The sequence below is a fragment of the Capricornis sumatraensis genome, chromosome X (assembly GCF_032405125.1).
Source record: "Capricornis sumatraensis isolate serow.1 chromosome X, serow.2, whole genome shotgun sequence".
Lineage (NCBI taxonomy): Eukaryota > Metazoa > Chordata > Mammalia > Artiodactyla > Bovidae > Capricornis > Capricornis sumatraensis.
In genome coordinates, this window is record NC_091092.1 from 116182466 (window position 1) to 116203434 (window position 20969).

Sequence of the window (20969 nt, forward strand, 5' to 3'; positions counted from 1 at the left end):
CTTGTCATTCTAGGACATTATTTCACCATTGTCTTGAATCTCCTTTTTATTGATTGCCTGTTTCCCTCTTTTTCATTTTAATCCTCTTTTGCTAAAGCACATCTTCCAGCAAGTAGAGTATTTTAATCCTTGGAAGTCTGGCCATATCATTAATTTTCCTTTTCCAAATCTGCTCCCCACTACTTCATTAAAAGGCCATTCCATCCTTCTAATTGTTCATACACCCAGGACTCCTCTCTCTCAATGCTCCACATGCAATCCATCCATAAACACATCCTACTGATCTAGAGATCTAGAATCTGACCATTTCATGCCATCTCCACTGGTTAGCACTTTGGTGCAAGCCACCATTATCTTTCACCTTCCACTTGTTTCTGTCCTTATTCTGTTTCAGTTAATTCTAAAGAAAACAGTCAGGTCATCCTTTTAAAACCTAAACCATATATGTCTTTCTGTTCAGAAGTCTTCAGTGGTTTCCCATCTCACTCACAGTAAAAGTTACTCTGGCCTACTCTGCTCTAGGTCTCATCTCCTCCAACACTCTCCGCTACTTAAGCCATGCTAGCTTCCTTGAACTTGATGGAGCATTCCTGACATCTTCCCACCTCGGGGTTCACTTCACTATCACTTCCTTCCAACCCTTGATTAAGTAGATTAAAAGTCTTTACAGAATGTCTTTCCTGAACAACAGATTTACATACTGAAATCCTGCAAACCCACTCCTCAAAGCACCCAATCTCAATTCCATGATTGATTTTTCTTTCTATTACCTGTCATCCTATGGTATTCTCTACAATTTACTTATGTATTTTGTTTACTGTCTATAGCATGCCCACTAAAATATAAGCTTTATGAGAGTAGGCTTTTAAAATCATCTGTTTGCAGCTTTAGTATAAAAAACTAGGTACTTATTATTTGTTAAATCAACTATAAAAATGATTTAATGTCTGGATTTGTATAAAATTCACAGTTAAAAATAAGTTTTTTTTTTTCAGTATTTTGATGACATTTCTTTATTAGGTGCTGTTCAAAACCCTGGTCCCCGTCTGACTCACATTCTTTTGGTTTTGTACTCTAAGATTTTTTTCTTTGTTTTCTTTCCTTTTATTTATTTATTTTAAAAATTTTTTGGTATTATGAAAGGTTTTCATTTATTGTGCTGAACACTCAAAGAGTTCTTTAGTTTGAAAGATCATATCCTTCAGGTAGGAAGTGCATTTCTCCCAGTTCTATCTCCATGGTGTATCTGTTCAACAGGTATTGGACCACTTCCATTGATCCTCTGATTTTCTTAGCTTTCTTTCCCCCTCTTTTCCATGTCATGATATTTTTCTTTTGCCTCTTGGGAGATGACTTAACTTTACCTTCTAGCATGTTTCTATCACTTAGGATTTCATTCTTCCATTCTCTTGCAAATAACTAAAACACTGTAGCTTAAAAAATATTTTTCTTTTTTTCTTTTCTGTCTCATGATGCAAGAAATATGAGTCTAGGTAGTCCATAACTGAAACAAGCTCAGTGATGTCATCAGTTGTAGATGCTTTTTTCCCTATTTGGGGGTATATTTTTTAAATTTTATTTTTATTTGGAGGATTATTGCTCTACCTCATTGTATTGGTTTCTGTCATGCATCCTCATGAATCAGCCATAGGTATCCATATGTTCCCTCCCTCTTGAACCTACCTCTCACCTCCCACCCCATCCCACCCACCCATCTAGGTTATCACAGAGCATAGGGTTTGAGCTCCCTGCTTCAAAAAGCAAATTCTCACTGGCTGTCTGTTTTACATATAGTAATGTGTATGTTTCAGTGCTACTCTCTCAATTTATCCCACCCTCTCCTTCCCCAACTGTGTCCGCAAGTCTGTTCTTTATGTCTATGTCTCCATTGCTGACCTGTAAATAGGTTCATCAGTCCATATATATGTGTTAATATACAATATTTGTTTCTCTCTATCTGACTAATTTCATTGTGTATAATAGGCTCTAGGTTCATCCACCTCATTAGAACTGACTTCAAATGCATTTCTTTTTATGGCTGAGTAATATTACATTGTATTTATGTACCACAGCTTCTTTATCCATTCATCAGTCCATGGACATCTAGGTTGCTTCCATGTCCTAGCTATTTTAAATAGTGCTGCAATGAACGTTGGGGTGCATGTGTCTTTTTCAATTATCGTTTTGTCAGGGTATATGCTCAGTAGTGGGACTGCTGGGTGGTATGGTACTTTTGGACTTCCTGGTGGTTCAGATAATAAAGAATCTGCCTGCAATGCAGGAGACCCAGATTCGATTTCTGGGTCAGGAAGATTCCCTGGAGAAGGAAATGGCAACCCACTTTAGTATTCTGGCCTGGAGAATTCCATAGAGAGAGGAGCTTGGTGGCCTAAAGTTCATGAGGTCACAATGAATCGGACCCAACTGAGCAACTAACACTTTGAATTTTCATGGTAGTTTTATTCTTGGTTTTTTAAGGAATCTCCATACTTTTCTCCATAGTGGCTGGATCAATTTATATTCCTACTAGCAGTGCAAGAGAATTCCCTTTTCTCCACACCCTCTCCAGCATTTATTGTTTGTAGATTTTTTGGTGATGGCCATTCTGAGCCGTGTGAGTTGATAACCTCATTGTAGTTTTGATTTGCATTTATCTAACAATGAGTGATGTTGAGCATTCTTTCATGTGTTTATTAGCTACCTGAATGTCTTCTTTGGATAAATGTCTATTTAGATCTTCTGCCCTCTTTTTGATTGGGTTGTTTGTTTTTCTGGTATTGAGCTGCATAAGCTGCTTGTATATTTTTGGAGATTAATTCCTTTGTCAGTTGCTTCATTTTTTTAAATTCTAGTTCTGTGAAAAATACCATTGTTAGGGGTACAATTCTTGTTAAAAATATTTTTTAATTGAATGATAATTGCTTTACAGAATTTTGTGGTTTTCTGTCATATATCAACAAGAATCAGCCATCAGTACACCCATGTCCCCTCCCTTCCAGACCTCCCTCCCATCTCCCTCCCCATCCCACCCTTCAGCCTGTAGCAGAGCCCCTGTTTGAGTTTCCTGAGTCATACAGAAAATTCCCATTGGCTATCTATTTTACGTATGGTACTGTAAATTTCTGTTACTCTCTCCATATATCTTCCCTTCTTCCTCCTCTCCTCCCACCATGTCAATGGGTCTGTTCTCTATGTCTGTTTCTCCATTGCTTCCCTGAAAATAAATTCATCAGTGCCATCTCTTTAGATTCCATATATATGTGTCAATATACAATATTTATATCTCTCTTTCTGACTTACTTTACTCGGTATAATAGGCTCTAGTTTTGTCTACCTCGTTAGAACAGATTCAAATGCATTCCTTTTTATGGCTGAGTAGTATTCTGTTGTACATATGTATGACAGCTTCTTTATTCATTCATCTGTTGATGTACAGCTTCTTTATTCATTCATCTGTTGATGTACATTACCTAGATGTAATTTATAATTTACAATGTAATTTACAATTACATTGCAGCTATTGTAAATAGTGCTGCAATGAACATTGGGGTACATTTAGTTTTTTCAGTTTTGATTTCCTCAAGGGGTACAGTTCTTAATATAAGGATCCTGATTTGTGTTGTAGATAGGATAAAGGAAAAAGGTAGACAGAGAAGACCAGGAAATAAGAGCAAGAGGATGAGAACAAAGGAGTTTTCTTCCATGGAGGCATTGCCTATATGTCAGCTGAAATAGCAAAAGAGAAAATATAATAAAGAGAGACTTCTGGAGAGAAAATAATTTCTACCCCAAATTCTATTGTCTTACTTTACCTATCAGATAGAAACTTCTAGCTCTTTTCTTGTTTCCTGATACTCCTTTAGCTCAACTTCTGTTCTTATTTAACCCGTGAAAGGTCACCACTCATTTTAGCATTTTGTTATATTGATAGCATTTTTATTTTTATTTTCCTTTTTTATCTCTTACATATCTTCTTTTTTCAGCACATTTTCCTTTGTTTTCATTGGGTAGTTCATTTATAGTCTTCTGTATTAGAAAATTATCTCCAGTGTATAGTGTTGATCTCTTTATATTTAAGGCACTTTATCACAATATACGTAGGAATTGTTGAAAGAGGTTTCCTGTAGAGCAGTTGGCAAACTTTTTCTGAGAATGGCCATAGAGAAATATTTTAGACCTCATGGGCAACATGTTCTCAGTTACAACCACTCCACTCTGCTGTAGTAGTATAAGAACAGCCACATTGTTTTTGTTGATCAGTTGTTAAGCCATGTCTGGCTCTTTTGCGATCCCATGGACTGTAACCCGCCATATTTCTCTGTCCATGGGATTTACCAGGCAAGAACACTGGAGTGGGTTGCTGTTTCCTTCTCCAGGGGATCTTTCCAACCCAAGATCGAACCCATGTCTCCGGAATTGGCAGACAAATTCTTAATATTGAGCCACCAGGGAAGCCCAAGAAGAGCCATGGACAGTTGCAAATGAATGGGTATGTCTGACTTCCAATAAAAGTTTCTACACAAAACAGGCTGGGGATCAGCTTTGGTTTTTTGGCCAGAGTTCTGGAGTAATTAAATGAGGAACTGTGTTTTCCTTACTGGTTGGCATCTTTTCTGTGGATATTCAGATTCTCCAGAAAAGAAAAGTCTAGTTTCCTATCTGATAGTATTTGGGTGGCATGTTGAGACACTGGTAGAAGCAGCTATATCTGTCAATATTTAGTCTATAGACATCTCCCAGTTACAGGTTACATGTCTCTCTCATCCTCTAAGAACCTGGATTTTCTGATGTTTGTTTTCTCCACAGGAAAGTTTTTTCTAGTGTCTGAAAGTGTTGTGGTTGGGATAGTCACCTGATGGCCTTACCTCAGTCCTCTGCCCTCCAGTATTCTGAAAATATACTTGTTACTCATCAGTGTCTCCCTCTGTAACACTTTAGCTTCCTTAGCTTCCCTTAATGAGGTAAAACTTCTTTCTGTCTTTCCTCTCTCATAAATCGGATGACATATGTTGTCCATTGTTAACTCCCCTCCCATTCTCACTTCCTTTCTGGGTTTATACTACTTTCAATTCCACTAAAATGACAGTGGCGTTTCTGGAGGGAACACAGATCAATGCACGTACTTGGCCATATTTACCTAGAGGTGTGTAGGTTCTTTTTATCAAATAGCAAGGCTCACATAGTATTGGAAGTAAAGTGGAAAAATAGAAAACACCAAAGCTGTGCTAGCCAGAGGGACTATTCCACTGTGGTACCCCAGAAGTATCATAGCATTCACATTTCTGCCCATCGGTGCATCTGTCTTTAGCCAGGATTCAGTCGGCAGTTGAAATGTTATCCCCCCTAATTTGAGTGTTGATAAAAACAATGTTATCAAATCATCTTGATTAGAATACACAAAACATATTACATAACCAGAGGAGGATTCAACACAGAGCATAGTAACTACATGGTAATATTTGTAGGGTGAATCCATTCCATGGTCATGGAGAACTAGAGGAAGGACTGTACAAAGCATATTGGAGAGAAGCGAAGCCTCATTAATAATATAATTGATGATCATTTTACTTTACAAGTCAACATGAAAAATTGTATTTGTAGAAAGTATAAGTTTTGCATATTTTAATATTCATGAAAATAAATAAATATCCCATTACAAAGCATTTCTGAAACTAGAGAAGAGGAACCACAGAACTGAGATAAGTAATGAGAAAAATAATTGGGAAGAACTGAAGAGACAGAGTTATCTTAAGCATACCTGTTTCAGGGATATTCAGTAATTTCTCATTTATTAATGATGTGGAGGCATATTTATTAAGCACTCAAGGTAGTCATAAAGATAAAACATGATATATTGGAAAAAGCAGTGACTGTAACAAAGCACAATGTGGAGTTCACATCTAAGGTTAAGGGTATACTATCCATTACATGGATAATTTATTTAAAAGTCACTCATCTTAATGTTTGTATTTTTTAAGACATTGGGAAAAAATACTTCTTTTAGTTGGTCATGGTAAAAATTAATGAAGTGAGCTATGGTATATGCCAGCAGTGTCATAAATCATAAAGGAACTGGTTGTAGTTTAGTTGGGTGTGGAGGTGCGTACACTCTGGGTCTGGACCCTTTAGACCCCACCTTGCTCATTGTGATCGTTAATCTGAAGCTCAAAAAAGCAAACTTGTTAAGTAGCCTCTTTAGCAGAATATTGCTTTATTATAACTCATTTCTGTTTGAATGTTCTACATGGTAGAAGTTATTAGTGCTTGGTTTAGTGTCGGGTACATAATAAACATTTAAGAAATATTTGCTGATTGAATTGGATTTAACTTTTGTTCTTTCCTTCAGTTCAATCACTCAGTCATGTCCAACTCTTTGTGATCCCATGGACTGCAACATGCCAGGCTTCCCTGTCTATCACCAACTCCTGGAGTTTACTCAAACTCATGTCCATCTAGTCGGTGATGCTATCCAACCGTCTGATCCTCTGTCGTCCTCTTCTCCTCCCACCTTCAATCTTTCCCATATTCAGGGTCTTTTCCAATGAGTCAGTTCTATGCATCAGGTGGCCAAACTACTGGAGTTTCAGCTTCAGCATCAGTCCTTCCAATGAATATTCAGGACTGATTTCCTTTAGTTGGATCTCCTTGCAGTCCAAGGGACTCTCAAGAGTCTTCTCCAACACCACAGTTCAAAAGCATCAATTCTTCGGCGCTCAGCTTTCTTTATAGTCCAACTCTCACATGCATACATGACTACTGGAAAAACCATAGTTTTGACTAGACAGAACTTTGCTGGCAAAATAATGTCTCCACTTTTTAATATGCTGTCTAGGTTGGTCATAGCTTTTCTTCCAAGGAGCGAGCGTCTTTTAATTTCATGGCTGCAGTCACCATCTGCTGTGATTTTGGAGCCCAAGAAAAGAGTTTCTGACTGTTTCCATTGTTTCCCCATCTATTTCCCATGAGGTGATGGGACTGGATGCCATGATTTTAGTTTCCTGAATGTTGAGTTTTAAGCCAACTTTTTCACTCTCCTCTTTCACTTTCATCAAGAGGCTCTATAGTTCTTCTTTGCTTTCTGCCATACGTTAGTCTTTCCTTAGACTAATTTAGCAATGTCCCAGGAAAACACAGGAGTTCAGTTTGACCAAGTCATTTACACTCTTTTCCATAAGTTCCTTTTGAGGTTTTTGCAACCTGATTTTGCTCTTAGCTTTTATAAAGGAATGAATTGAAACCATACTTTTCAATTATTTACAAGCACTAATGAATATAAGTCTCAGGGAAGAAGCATTTTATTCTCTCACAATTAGCTTGTCTAATATAATGTCCATTTGACTGAAGAGATGAGTTACAAGATTTATAAAAATATACACAAACCCTAATGACAAGATATAAAAATATCAAGACATACATAATACTTAGAGAGATGCAAAAATTAAAAAATCACTTTGAGGTACTTTGAGGCAGCATTTTAAACATTTCAACAGGTATGTTTTTTCCTATACATTTTCATTGACACTGTGGCCTCAGTATTGTCTGTTTCCAGGCAACACTGGTAATATCTTAAGTTTCTCCATAGTTTCTATGTACACTTCCAAAAGCACTCCCTTTTCTATCTTAGGGTTCCTAGTGCTTGTCACTTCTTGATCTTCAAGACAAGATAGACAAGGGCTTGATCATGCGTAAGTCTTTTCTTGTTGACCTCTTTACTTCTCACCTCACTAATTAAGTAAAAACATTGCTTCTAAAATGAATTTCTTACTCTAACCTCATAACTCGCCTAATCAAAATTCTTAACTGAGCAGAACATTCTATCCAGTGTAATCAGATTAGACTTAAGTAGGTTCAACTGTTGCTTTTCCACAGTCCCAACCTGATAATGTCAATTTAATCAACAGGCTGTGGAATATGTTATTTGATAACCCTAGCTCATAAAAATGTCTCTTGTGCTTCTATTGGGATAAGCACAGCTTCATATGAATCCTTGTATTAATTTTTTGGCATTTATATGTTAAAGTTGCATGTATTTTTTCTTATACATGTTAATTATATATTCATATTTCATGCCGTGTTTTTTTCTTTATGTGTTCTCATTCAACACTGTGACCTGAATCATGACAGACGGGAAGATAGAATTATATAGAAAGAAAAATATTTTATTGTAATCCAGCTCTGCTATAATTAATTATTCAAAGCTCTCTGATTATGCAGATTTATATACTTTTCAGCATCTACTCATTCAGACTTTCTACCTCACTGACAATGCTCTAAGAACATTTTGAAATTTAATGATTAAAATATTTTTTCCTAAATAATCCTTTATATTAACTGGTGCATGAGTTTCTAATCTTGGATACTTGTATCCCTGGGTAAACTAAATGCAAAAATGGTGGTCCTTGTGTTATGCTTAGTTGTTTGAAAAGCCAAATGTAAATCTCAACATTTTCATAAGGTTTTCATGAGGCTTCAGTACACAAGTGAAACCTCACAGTCCTTTGCTTTATTTCCTGGAAGTCTTTGTATGTTGCATGTTAAGTGGTTACCTCAGCTTACTTGAAACTGTGACTGTTCTATTTTACTGTAATAAAATTTGAGAAAGTGAATTATTATCAAACAATTTATTGGGAGTGAAAGCTTTCAGATCATGAAGTCTGAGGATTGAATTGGGAAGAACCAAAGGTGTTAATGTTAGAAAAATCTGAGATAACATGTTTCAGAGTGTGCTCTTGATAAGGTCTAAGTCTGATTTATGATACCCAGAGATAACTGAATAACTGATCCTCGATTTGGTTACATAGCATGTGAAATAGGAGTTGAGGGGTAACAGAGATGTCTATCCCTGAGTGTTCTGTATTACACTGGTTTCTGAACTTCTAGTGTATTATACAGCTAAGTTTGATGAGGAACTCCTGATCTAGATGATTTTATGTCTCTTATATATCCAGACACAACAACATTCAGATTTAATTCAGGTATGCATATAAAACTGTGCACTAAAAATGTGGCTTCCATAATGTCTGAAGGGACCCTCTGTCATTTATATATGCCCATCCTTAGTACATCTACCCTGTAAGGTTTTGGGGCTCAGGTAACTTGGTGATTTACTCTGACTGTACTGATTTCCTTTTGTAATTAATAAAACTTATTTGATTTATGCAGATCAGTGTCAGTGTGCAGTTGTTCCATCAGTACAAGCATATTGTTCACCCACGTCAGTGCAATTATCAAAGAAGTGTTAGGAATACTTAACCATAAAACTGATATTTTTTAAAAAAGATATTAAAGAAGCAAGCCAAAAAAGGCATCAGAAAGCACAAACTAGACTAAGGATAAAATCACTTGTAAACTGTAGGATAATTTGTTCAACTTTTTCTTATATACATTTATTAGGCAAAGTTATAGCGATAACAGATCTCACTAAAAGAGATACACAGGTGGCAAACAAACATATGAATAGATATTCCCATAATATGTCATCAGGGAAATGCAAATTAAAATGAGATACCACTACACACTATAAGAATGGCTACAATCTAGAACACTGGCAACACCAAATGTTGGCAAGGATGTGGTGGTGGTTGTTCAGCTATTAAGTCATGTCTGACTCTGCGACCCCCATGGACTACAGCATGCCAGGTTTCCCTGTCCTTCACTACCTCGTAGAGTTTACATAAACTCACGTCCATTGCGTCAGTGATGCCATGCAACCACCTCATCCTCTGTCATCCCCTTTTCCTTCTGTTCTCAATTTTTCCCCAGAATCAGGGTCTTTGAGTGAGTCAAATCTTTGCATCAGGTGGGCTAAGTATTGGAGCTTCAGCTTCAGCATCAGTCCTTCCAATGGATATTCAGGGTTGATCTCCTTGCTGCCCAAGGGTCTCTCAAGAGTCTTTTCCAGCTGTCATAGAATAATTGACCGTAAGTGTATGAGTTTATTTCTCATCTTTCTATACTGTTCCATTGATCGATGTGTCTGTTTTTGTGCTAGTAGCATACTGTTTGGTTTACTGTACTTTGTCCTCCTACAGAGGACTTATATTCTGTCAATGACCTGTGAGGCTTAACTTTTACATTTTCTTTCAGGTTAAATTGATGTTAGGTATTACACAAACTTTGTTATACAAAGTTTGGTTTTGTGGGGAGGTTATTGTATTCTTTTTATATTTGTTTGTTGTGTGTGTATGTTTTTGGTGACTTTTAAGTGAAAAGAGATCCTTATCATCTCAAGAATATGATGATGATACTATGGTTGAAACCATCCCACTGTTACTGAAATTAGAAAAAGATACTACAAAGAAAAAAACATAAACTAATATTTTTCATAAATCTAGATGTGAAAATCCTTACCAAAATTTTAACTAATGAATTCTAGCAGTTTGTAAAGAAAATTCTACTATCTTGCTATTTATTAATCAGTCTAAAGACATTAACCATTCTTCTGATACGAATATACGTGTGTGTATACACACACACACACATATACATATATATATATATATATATATACACACACACACATTACATAGTGGCTTCCTGGTTGGTGCAGTAGTAAAGAATCTGCCTGCCAGTGCAGGAGATGCAAGAGATAGTGATTTGATCCCTGGGTTGGAAAGATCCGCTGAAGTAAGAAATGGCAACCTGCTCCAGTATTTTTGCCTGGAAAATTCCATGGACAGAGGAGCCTGGCAGGCTATAGTCCATAGGGTCACAGAGAGTCGGACACGACTGAAGGTGCATGCACATACACACACACACACAAACACACACAAAATATACATTACCTACATAAAATTTTCTTCAGTGTCTGTTTAAATCTTTTAGCCATTTTGTAAAATTCATGTTCTATTTTATTTTAGATTTGCATGAAAGCTATAAATATAATACAGATATTTCCTATATACCTCACTGCCCAGTGTTCCCTATAATTAACATCTTTCATTAATATGGTACATTTTTGTATCATATGCAAGATGTTTATCAATAAAAAATTAAGTTCACATACAGATTCATATGTAAATATTCAAGCTACTTTTGTGCAAAGCACACCCAAACTGGGAACAGCCCAATTGTCCATCAGTCCATCAATAGATAAACAGATAAACAAATTAAAATTAGTTAGTTTAGTCACTCAGTCGTGTCCAGCTCTTTGTGACCCCATGGACTGCAGGATGCCAGGCTTCCCTGTGCATCACGAACTCCCGGAGCTTACTCACACTCATGCCCATCGAGTTGGTGATGCCATCCAACCATCTCATCCTCTGTCATCCCCTTCTCCTGCCTTCAATCTTTCCCAGCAGCAGGGTCTTTTCCAGTGAGTTAATTCTTTGCATCAGGTGGCCAAAGTATTGGCGTTTCAGCTTCAGCATCAGTCCTTCCAATGAATACTCAGGACTGATTTCCTTTAGGATGGACTGGTTGGATCTCCTTGCCATCCGAGGGACTCTCAGAAGTCTTCTCCACCACCACAGTTCAAAAGCATCAATTCATTGGTGCTCAGCTTTCTTTATGGTCCAACTCTCACATCCACACATGACTACTGGAAAAACCATAGCTTTGTTTAGATGGACCTTTGTTGGCAAAGTAATGTCTCTGCTTTTTAATATATTGTCTAGGATGCTCATAGCTTTTCTTCCAAGAAGCAAATGTCTTTTAATTTCATGGCTGCAGTCACCATCTGCAGTGATTTTGGAACCAAAAATATAAAGTCTGTCACTGTTTCTATTGTTTCCCCATATATTTGCCATGAAGTGATGGAACCAGATGCCGTGATCTTAGTTTTCTGAATATATTAAACAAGTTTGAATATATCCATACAAATGAATATCATCAGAGGAAAAAAAGCATTGGTCCATTTAACAACATGAATGACACTCAGTAGCATGGTGCTAAGTGAAAGAATCCAGACACAAAAGCCTAGGTATTTTCTCATTCAACTTATATGAAATCTAGAAAAGGGAAAACATACTAGAAGAAAGATCAGTATTTACCAGGTGCTGGGAGTGAAGGAGGAGGGAAGAAGGCAATTGAATGCAAAGGGACCAGAGAAAATTTGGGGGAGGTGGATGTGAGCTATGTATTTATTGTGATGGTAGTCACATGACTGTCAGCATTTGTCAAACCTGTAACTGTATTGTCAGAACTATATGCTTAAAATGGGTGAATTTTAATATATGTAAATCATATCTCAATACAGCAAAATTTAAAATAACATGCTAAATTTTATGATGGAGGTCAGAGAACTGTGCTGAGTGGAGACACAGGGGAAATCCTACTCTCCCACCTGGCTGTTCAAATAGGCATCTTTGGGAAGACAAAGTTTATTTTCTAAGCCTTGAAAGACAAGGATAGGTTGTTAACAATGAAAGACAGAGTGCTATTTCAGACAGAAGATCCCTGAAAATCACTAAAAATAAATAATGCACATATAGTTGAATGTAGTGACTTTTATATCAGAAGAATGGTTAATGTCTTTAGGTTCTTGATAGAATAGGGAAGACTCAGACTCTTATCCTTGGGGAGTACCCTCTTACAGTAAGTAAATCTCTGTATAAATGTAGACTTTTCTTGTCATTAAACAAACTTTTAACATAGCATGTAGTAATCATCAGTCCTGTTTCAGGTGTGAGTGTCAGAAATTCAATTTAAACCAGATTTTAGAGCGAGTTATTTATGTACACAGAACAGAAAAATCCAAGGGTAGACTTATTATCAGGGTATACCTGGATCAGGATGGTAAAATGATGCTCTCAAGAATCTGCTGGTTGCTTTTTTTTTTTTTTCTTTTTACCTCTCAGGCATGGTTTCTTACATTAAAAATTTATGTATGTTTCCTTCAAAGAATGAAGTTACTATGTGATTTATTATCCAAACCAGTAAGTATACTGGAATCACAGTTGTAACCCAGGACTGTTCTGGATAATTGGGATGTGAGTGAAGTCACTCCGTTGTGTCCGACTCTTTGCAACCCCATGGACTGTAGCCTACCAGGCTCCTCCATCCATGGGATTTTTCAGGCAAGAGTACTGGAATGGGTTGCCATTTAGGGTCCATAACAAATGAACACAAATCACTCCAGGCTTACATATTCCCGCTTTGTAGCCTCAGTGGAAATTATTCTTTCCTGGTGTTCCAGCCAAACTATGTAGTTGACTCTCTTTTTTGGTTATGAGAATTCCTGAACCAAAAGCTGTGACAGGGAATATGTAGGCCACCCTAGATACTTGCTTGTCTCTAAAGCCAGTGTAAGCCCAACAAATTCCAGAAAGAGGTATGTGAGCAGATTTAGTTGTCTAAAGGAAAATGAAGATTATATTGTCCAAAGAAGGAGCAACGGATAATCAGTTAACAAACGAAGATGTCCATAGTATACTGTGTATTTCCATACTTTTTCATTTATCATGTACCAATTTGATTACTTTTATCTTTTTTTTAAGGAAATGGTAGTTTCATCTTTATAATGTTGAATAACTATCTCTCAATATGAATAGAATTAAAATAGAATTTACTGTATATTTCATCAGGCAAGTAAAAGCACATGGTTGAGGCTGTGGGCTCCACCAAAGAATGTATTCTGTATTGTTATTTCTCAAAAAGTTTTAATTTTTTTGGTAACTGATACACTTCTTTTTTTATATAATATCACACATTCTTCCTATATTTGCTTCTGTTGCTTCATCTGTATTTCATGAACTTTCTATTAACTTAGCTTTGCTTTTCTGAAATGAATCTACTGAAATTATGGTTGTGTATTTTCTGGAGTGTTTGATTTTCCCTGTCAATCAAGAGTATAAGCATGGCTTGTAATATGGGCATGTAATGGTTTATCCAAGTTATTTCAGCCAGTTTATATTGTTTAAAATTGAGAGCCACAGGAAACTCTTCCTTTTTCCTTTGACTCATATCACTTTTTAGGTTCTTTTTCCTCTTTTCATTTAAAAAAGGGTACCCTCCAGTTTGGGTAACATTCATCTAAATCTGTATTGGAGAAGCAAAGCAATGTGAGTAAATTAAGAGAAGTAAAACCATGAAACTGATGCTTGTGGTTTTATTTCATCTTATTTCCTTCCAAAGGGTGCTGAAGCAAGTTAGTTCTATCCAAGGCTTATCTGTTTTCTTCTCTCTAGGTACTTCTCTTGGGTGATTTTAATCCACTTTGTGTGTTAAAATGATATTGATATTCTACAGTCTCCCAATTATCTTTCTGTCTCTAGTCAAAGTTTCTTTTCTGCATTCTCAATCCACTCTTAATTGACCATCTTCAACTAGGTATTCTAATGACACTTCAAACATACCAAGTTCCACATTTAGCATAGTAACTCTGTATATCAGCCCTGATTGTGAAATATTGGGTTGGCTAGAAAGTTCATTGATATTTCCATAATATGGTGCAAAAAAACCCAGATGAACTTTCTGGCCCAACCCCATATTATTCACTATAGTGAAAGACCCTAGCCTGTACCTCAGTGTTCCTTGCAAGAATCCTACAAGGCCCCCAAATACTTTCATTTTTCTTATACCAAACCCTGAAAATTATAAGCTCTAATCATTCATTCAGTAATGTTGATGAATTTTTCTAACCCTGTTGCTTTTACTATAGCTCTGCTCATCACCAGTTCTCACCCAATTTGCTGCTTCTTACTCCAGGTTGGTCTTCTTCAAATCCATTTTCTACAGTTACACTAGGGAGATCTTTAATAATGCAGTATGAGCTTCCACTTTTATCTCTGATAGGGTAATTGTGGGAGGCCAACGTTGCCATTGGCAGAAAAAATTGAAAAATTCCTAAGAAATATTCATTAGAAAAGGTTAGTTGCTCAGTCATGTCTGACTCTTTGCGATCCCATGGACTGTAGCCCACCGTGCTCCTCTGTCCATGGGATTTCCCAGGCAAGAATACTGGAGTAGGTTGCTCATTAAGGTGCTAAAATCACTTAGTGAAGGGAAGTGCAGAGAGGTAAGCCAACATTTGATAAGCTCCTATCCCTCATTGGATGTGTGCCACTTCTTGGCACTGGATGAAAGGCTGAGAATTCTGTCAGAAGGCTATGATGAAGAAGCAGGGATATATATATACATACACACACACACAACATTGTTTGTCAATGATGCCTCAATAGACCTGGAAAAAAAATCAAAATCCTGAAGTTTGGGCTACAACCCCTCTCCCTACCCCCACCCCCCAAAAAAGGAAGCAGAGAAGCCAACAAAGAGTCTGGCAACCTCTTAGGGCTTAAGAAACAAAGACTAAAGTTCAGGATTTATGAAGCAACCGGGATTTATGGGGCTTAGATCCTGGTGAAAAGGGAGCAGAGCAGTGACCCCCAGCACTTGACATCATTCCATTTAGGTATTTGTTCAGATCTTGTAAGCAGCTAAAAACCTAAACAAAAGGTTGCATGTTTAAATGATCTGTTTCTGAGTAACAAAGTACCCCAAAAATCAAAGGCTTAAAACAATAGCAATATTGATTTACTCATGATGCTACTATTTAGGCAAGGCTTGGAAAGGACAGATTGTCTCATTCCTATTCATTGTCACCTGAGGCTGGAATCGTATGTGACTTCACTTCCTCACCACTTACATGTCTGGCAGTTGATACTGGCTCTGGTCTGGGTCCCCTGAGGGAACTGTGACCCAAACACTTTCTATGTGACTTTTTGGCTTCGTCATAATATGGCAGCTGTGTCCCAGGGAAGAATATCCCCAAAGGACCAGGTGAAAGGAAGCCATGTTGCCTTTGATTATTTAGTTATGAAAGTGACACAATATCACTTCTACCATAGAAACAGACTCATCCAGATTCAAATAACATAACTTTTACCTCTTAATGTCAGCACTAAATTGCAAGAAAAACAAATGGGATGGGATGCATTGGTATGGTCATCTTTGAAAACTACATCATGTCTCACTGAAGAAAAGCAGTGCAAAATTTCTGTCAGTTTCATAGTACTCACTGGGCAGAATTGGAATTTAAGACAGAAAAACGGACCCTCCCCCAGTAAACCCACTGGCTTCTAAGTTGGGATCCCCAGTGGGCAACACTCCAAAAAAAAAGCAGAGAGAGATGGAACCTCAGGAAAATTAGAAACTTACTGTGTTTCAGTAAGTTTGGCCTCTGATTAGATTAGGGTAATCTGCCTTTACTCTTTCTTCCTCTCTGAAAATACAATTAACTCTTCTGAAACAATACAATATTTTCCAGGGGACCATTACAATTTTTCATATACAAAGTCTGGCATAGTAAAAAAAAAAAAAAAAAGATCAGGTCAACGTATTACAGAGGGTATAAATGGAATTATACTAGTGTAGCAAACACCCTCTTCCAACAACACAAGAGAAGACTCTACACATGGACATCACCAGATGATCAACACCGAAATCAGACTGATTATATTCTCTGCAGCCAAAGATGGAGAAGCTCTATACAGTCAACAAAAACAACACCAGAAGCTGACTGTGGCTCAGATCATGAACTCCTTATTACCAAATTCGACTTATATTGAAGAAAGTAGGGAAAACTGACAGACCATTCAGGTATGACCTAAATCAAATCCCTTATGATTATACAGTGGAAATGAGAAATAGATTTAAGGGCCTAGATTTGATAGATAGAGTGCCTAATGAACTACGGAATGAGGTTCATGACATTGTACAGGAGACAGGGATCAAGATCATCCCCATTGAAAAGAAATGCAAAAAAGCAAAATGACTGTCTGGGGAGACCTTACAAATAGCTGTGAAAAGGAGAGAGGCAAAAAGCGAAGGAGAAAAGGAAAGATATAGGCATCTGAATGCAGAGTTCCAAAGAATAGCAAGAAGAGATAAGAAAGCCTTCTTCAGCGATCAATGGAAAAAAATCGAGGAAAACAACAGAATGGGAAAGACTAGAGATCTCTTCAAGAAAATTAGAGATACCAAGGGAACATTTCATGCAAAGATGGGCTCGATAAAGGACAGAAATGGTATGGACCTAACAGAAGCAGAAGATATTAAGAAGAGGTGGCAAGAATACACAGAAGAACTGTACAAAAAAGAGCTTCACGACCCAGATAATCATGATGATGTGATCACTAATCTAGAGCCAGACATCCTGGAATGTGAAGTCAAGTGGGCCTTAGAAAGCATCACTACGAACAAAGCTAGTGGAGGTGATGGAATTCCAGTTGAGCTGTTTCAAATCCTGAAAGATGATGCTGTGAAAGTGCTGCACTCAATATGCCAGCAAATTTGGAAAACTCAGCAGTGGCCACAGGACTGGAAAAGGTCAGTTTTCATTCCAATTCCAAAAAAAGGCAACGCCAAAGAATGCTCAAACTACCGCACAATGGCACTCATCTCACATGCTAGTAATGTTCAAAATTCTCCAAGCCAGGCTTCAGCAATACGTGAACCGTGAACTTCCTGATGTTCAAGCTGGTTTTAGAAAAGGCAGAGGAACCAGAGATCAAATTGCCAATATCCGCTGGATCATGGAAAAAGCAAGAGAGTTCCAGAAAAACCTCTATTTCTGCTTGATTGACTATGCCAAAGCCTTTGACTGTGTGGATCACAATAAACTGTGGAAAATTCTGAAAGAGTTTGGAATACCAGACCACCTAACCTGCCTCTTGAGAAATCTGTATGCAGGTCAGGAAGCAACAGTTAGAACTGGACATGGAACAACAGACTGGTTCCAAATAGGAAAAGGAGTCCGTCAAGGCTGTATATTGTCACCCTGCTTATTTAACTTCTATGCAGAGTACATCATGAGAAATGCTGGACTGGAAGAAACACAAGCTGAAATCAAGATTGCTGGGAAAAATATCAATAACCTCAGATATACAGATGACACCACCCTTATGGCAGAAAGTGAAGAGGAGCTAAAAAGCCTCTTGATGAAAGTGAAAGAGGAGAGTGAAAAAGTTGGCTTAAAGCTCAACATTCAGAAAACAAAGATCATGGCATCCGGTCCCATCACTTCATGGGAAATAGATGGGGAAACAGTGGAAACAGTGTCAGACTTTATTTTTTTGGGCTCCAAAATCACCGCAGATGGTGATTGCAGCCATGAAATTAAAAGACGCTTACTCCTTGGAAGGAAAGTTATGACCAACCTAGATAGCATATTCAAAAGCAGAGACATTACTTTGCCAACTAAGGTCCGTCTAGTCAAGGCTATGGTTTTTCCTGTGGTCATGTATGGATGTGAGAGTTGGACCGTGAAGAAGGCTGAGTGCCGAAGTTTTGATGCTTTTGAACTGTGGTGTTGGAGAAGACTCTTGAGAGTCCCCTGGACTGCAAGGAGATCCAACCAGTCCATTCTGAAGGAAATCAATCCTGGGATTTCTTTGGAGGTAATGATGCTGAAGCTGAAACTCCAGTACTTTGGCCACCTCATGCGAAGAGTTGACTCATTGGAAAAGACTCTGATGCTGGGAGGGATTGGGGGCAGGAGGAGAAGGGGACGACCGAGGATGGGATGGCTGGATGGCATCACGGACTCAATGGACATGAGTCTGAGTGAACTCCGGGAGATGGTGATGGACAGGGAGGCCTGGTGTGCTACAATTCATAGGGTCGCAATGAGTCAGACACGACTGAGCGACTGAACTGAACTGAAGTTTTTTTTATAACTGTGAATTTAAAATAGTCTGTGATAAGATAATTTTTTACTAAAGCAAGCATTTATGCATACCAATAGAGGGGACATGTGGCTCACTAAGAACATATTTGGTTAATCAAAAAAGAAAGGAAGACTCAATAGAGAGGACACAGAAAACAAATAGTAAAATGCTAGACTCAAAATTCAACTATATCAGTCACTTCATTAATTCTCAGTGGTCTAAAAACTCAAAAGATCAATTGGCAGACTGATTCAAAAATGAAGACAAAACTACATGATGTGTTTTCAAACAACACATTTTAAATTTGAAGACAGAGGCTGGTTGAAATCCAAGAATTGAAAAAAAGATACCACAGAATATTTAGGTATAAGAAAGACGTAGTTTTATTTGCAAACTAGATCCCAAGAAAAGAACAGTTATCAAAGATTAAAGGTTCAATTTGTAATGGTAAAAGGAACATTTCATCAACAAAGATACACCTAATAATAGAGCTTCAAAACACATGGAATAAAATTAACACAAGTAAAAGAAAAAATCAGTAAGGATGCAGATTTAAACAATACTGGCGGACACAAGGATTCAACACCCAAGTGTCCCTTGAAGGAAGAACTTGTTTCCTCAGGTGTTAGCTCCCTCAGATTTTACCTCAGCTACAGAGAGCCACAAGAGAATGCCTATTATTCAGGGTAACTCATATCCAAGTATTGATTATGGCAGGGTTCTGCATCTAAGGACTGATCAAGGCTTTTCAGCCCACTGGGCGACAATCCTAATGAGCCATGTACATTCCAGGCAGTGTTTTGGGATTGTCCAAGGCTTTGTTGGGACTGCAGTACAATCCAACTTTTCCCTTTGCCTAATCTTAACCCATCTCCACCCCTGTTCACAGGTGTTGATAACTAATAAATACCTTACATGGAAAACCTCTCAGTATCTGCTTTTGGATATCCCGATTTGTGACAAACACTATCAACAAGCTTCTCCTAATATTTCTTATACATTACAGCCAACAACCATAAAACACATATTTTTAAAATTTAAGTGTAGTTGATTTAAAGTGTTCGTTTCAGATGTACAGAAACATTGTATCAAACATCAGACAATCTATGAAGTGTTGAAGAGTTGTGTGATCTGAAATCCATTTCACTCAAGATTTTCTGTGTTCCTGCCCATGGTTAACTCTGGGATGTTTCACGTGAATGATGGAAGTTGTGTCAATATAAGTCAGGAGCAAGTCAGAACACAGACATACACCAATTATTTTAAAAGAAAGAATTTACACTTGATCTTAGCTGAAAGACAGAGAAGCGATTTAAAGAAAGAATTTAAAGAATCTTTTTTTAAAATTTATTAGAGAGCTGAAAAGGCCAAAAGGGGACTCTGAGACATCAGAGAGGTAGGAAATACAGACAGTAGCCACCTTCCTTATGGCTGGGGAACAAAAGAAAGAAATATTAAAACTTAGAGGCTTGAAGGTGGGTTCCCCCAGCACTGGCCCTTCCTCCTCCTCCTCTAACCTTCTCCCTTCCTTCCCCTTTGAGCCATGCAGTCTCCTGACAGCACTCGTTATTGGTAAAGTCTAACAGGAAGCAGCTAGAACAGTAGAAGTGCGCTCTGCAGTCTCCATAGGAGAGCAGTGGACAGAGGGATAGGCTTGAGGTTGAGAGCCAACAGCTTAACCAGCACAGTGGGGATGGTGGGGGGGTGGCAGTTATCTGAACTAAATTTCAGAAGCACAGTCCTTTTAATCTTTTCTAAAGGGACAAAGGGTCATTCCTTAAACTGCCCTCTTGAGTATTATTTTAGTCTTCAGAGAGACTCAGGAGCAAATGAAAGTTTTCTCCTAAATTCATAGAGGGCAGGGCGCTTACTGGACATCCCCAGGAGCAGACCTGGATAAAGGAGTGGGTTTTGATAGAAGGAGACATAGAAGGGATTTCACACACATAGGCTTAACTGAGCAGAATGGAGGGCCTCGTGACTTAGAGATCATCATGGTAACCATGGTGACTAAAATGTTTATGAGGCAGACTGTGGGACCCGTTATGTTTTCTACTGCTGTTGAAAATATTTCTTCATTTACAGATACTATTTCATTTAATAATAGCTAGAAGATGTGAAGTAGTTCTTTTAAATGAGTAATTAGGTTTAATTTATCCTATCAACTTGAGCAGGACAAGAAAGTTTATCGTACAGTGGCATTTTCAGCTGCTTTTACTGGGAAATGCAATTCATACTCATCCCTTTGCCACTTTGATCAGTTTCAGCAAGATTCCAATAAAAAGCCTATTTATAAGTTTCATAGAAAAATAAATCTTATCTAAAAAGCACAGTCTGCTTTTGCTATACTCCAACAGTGAGAGT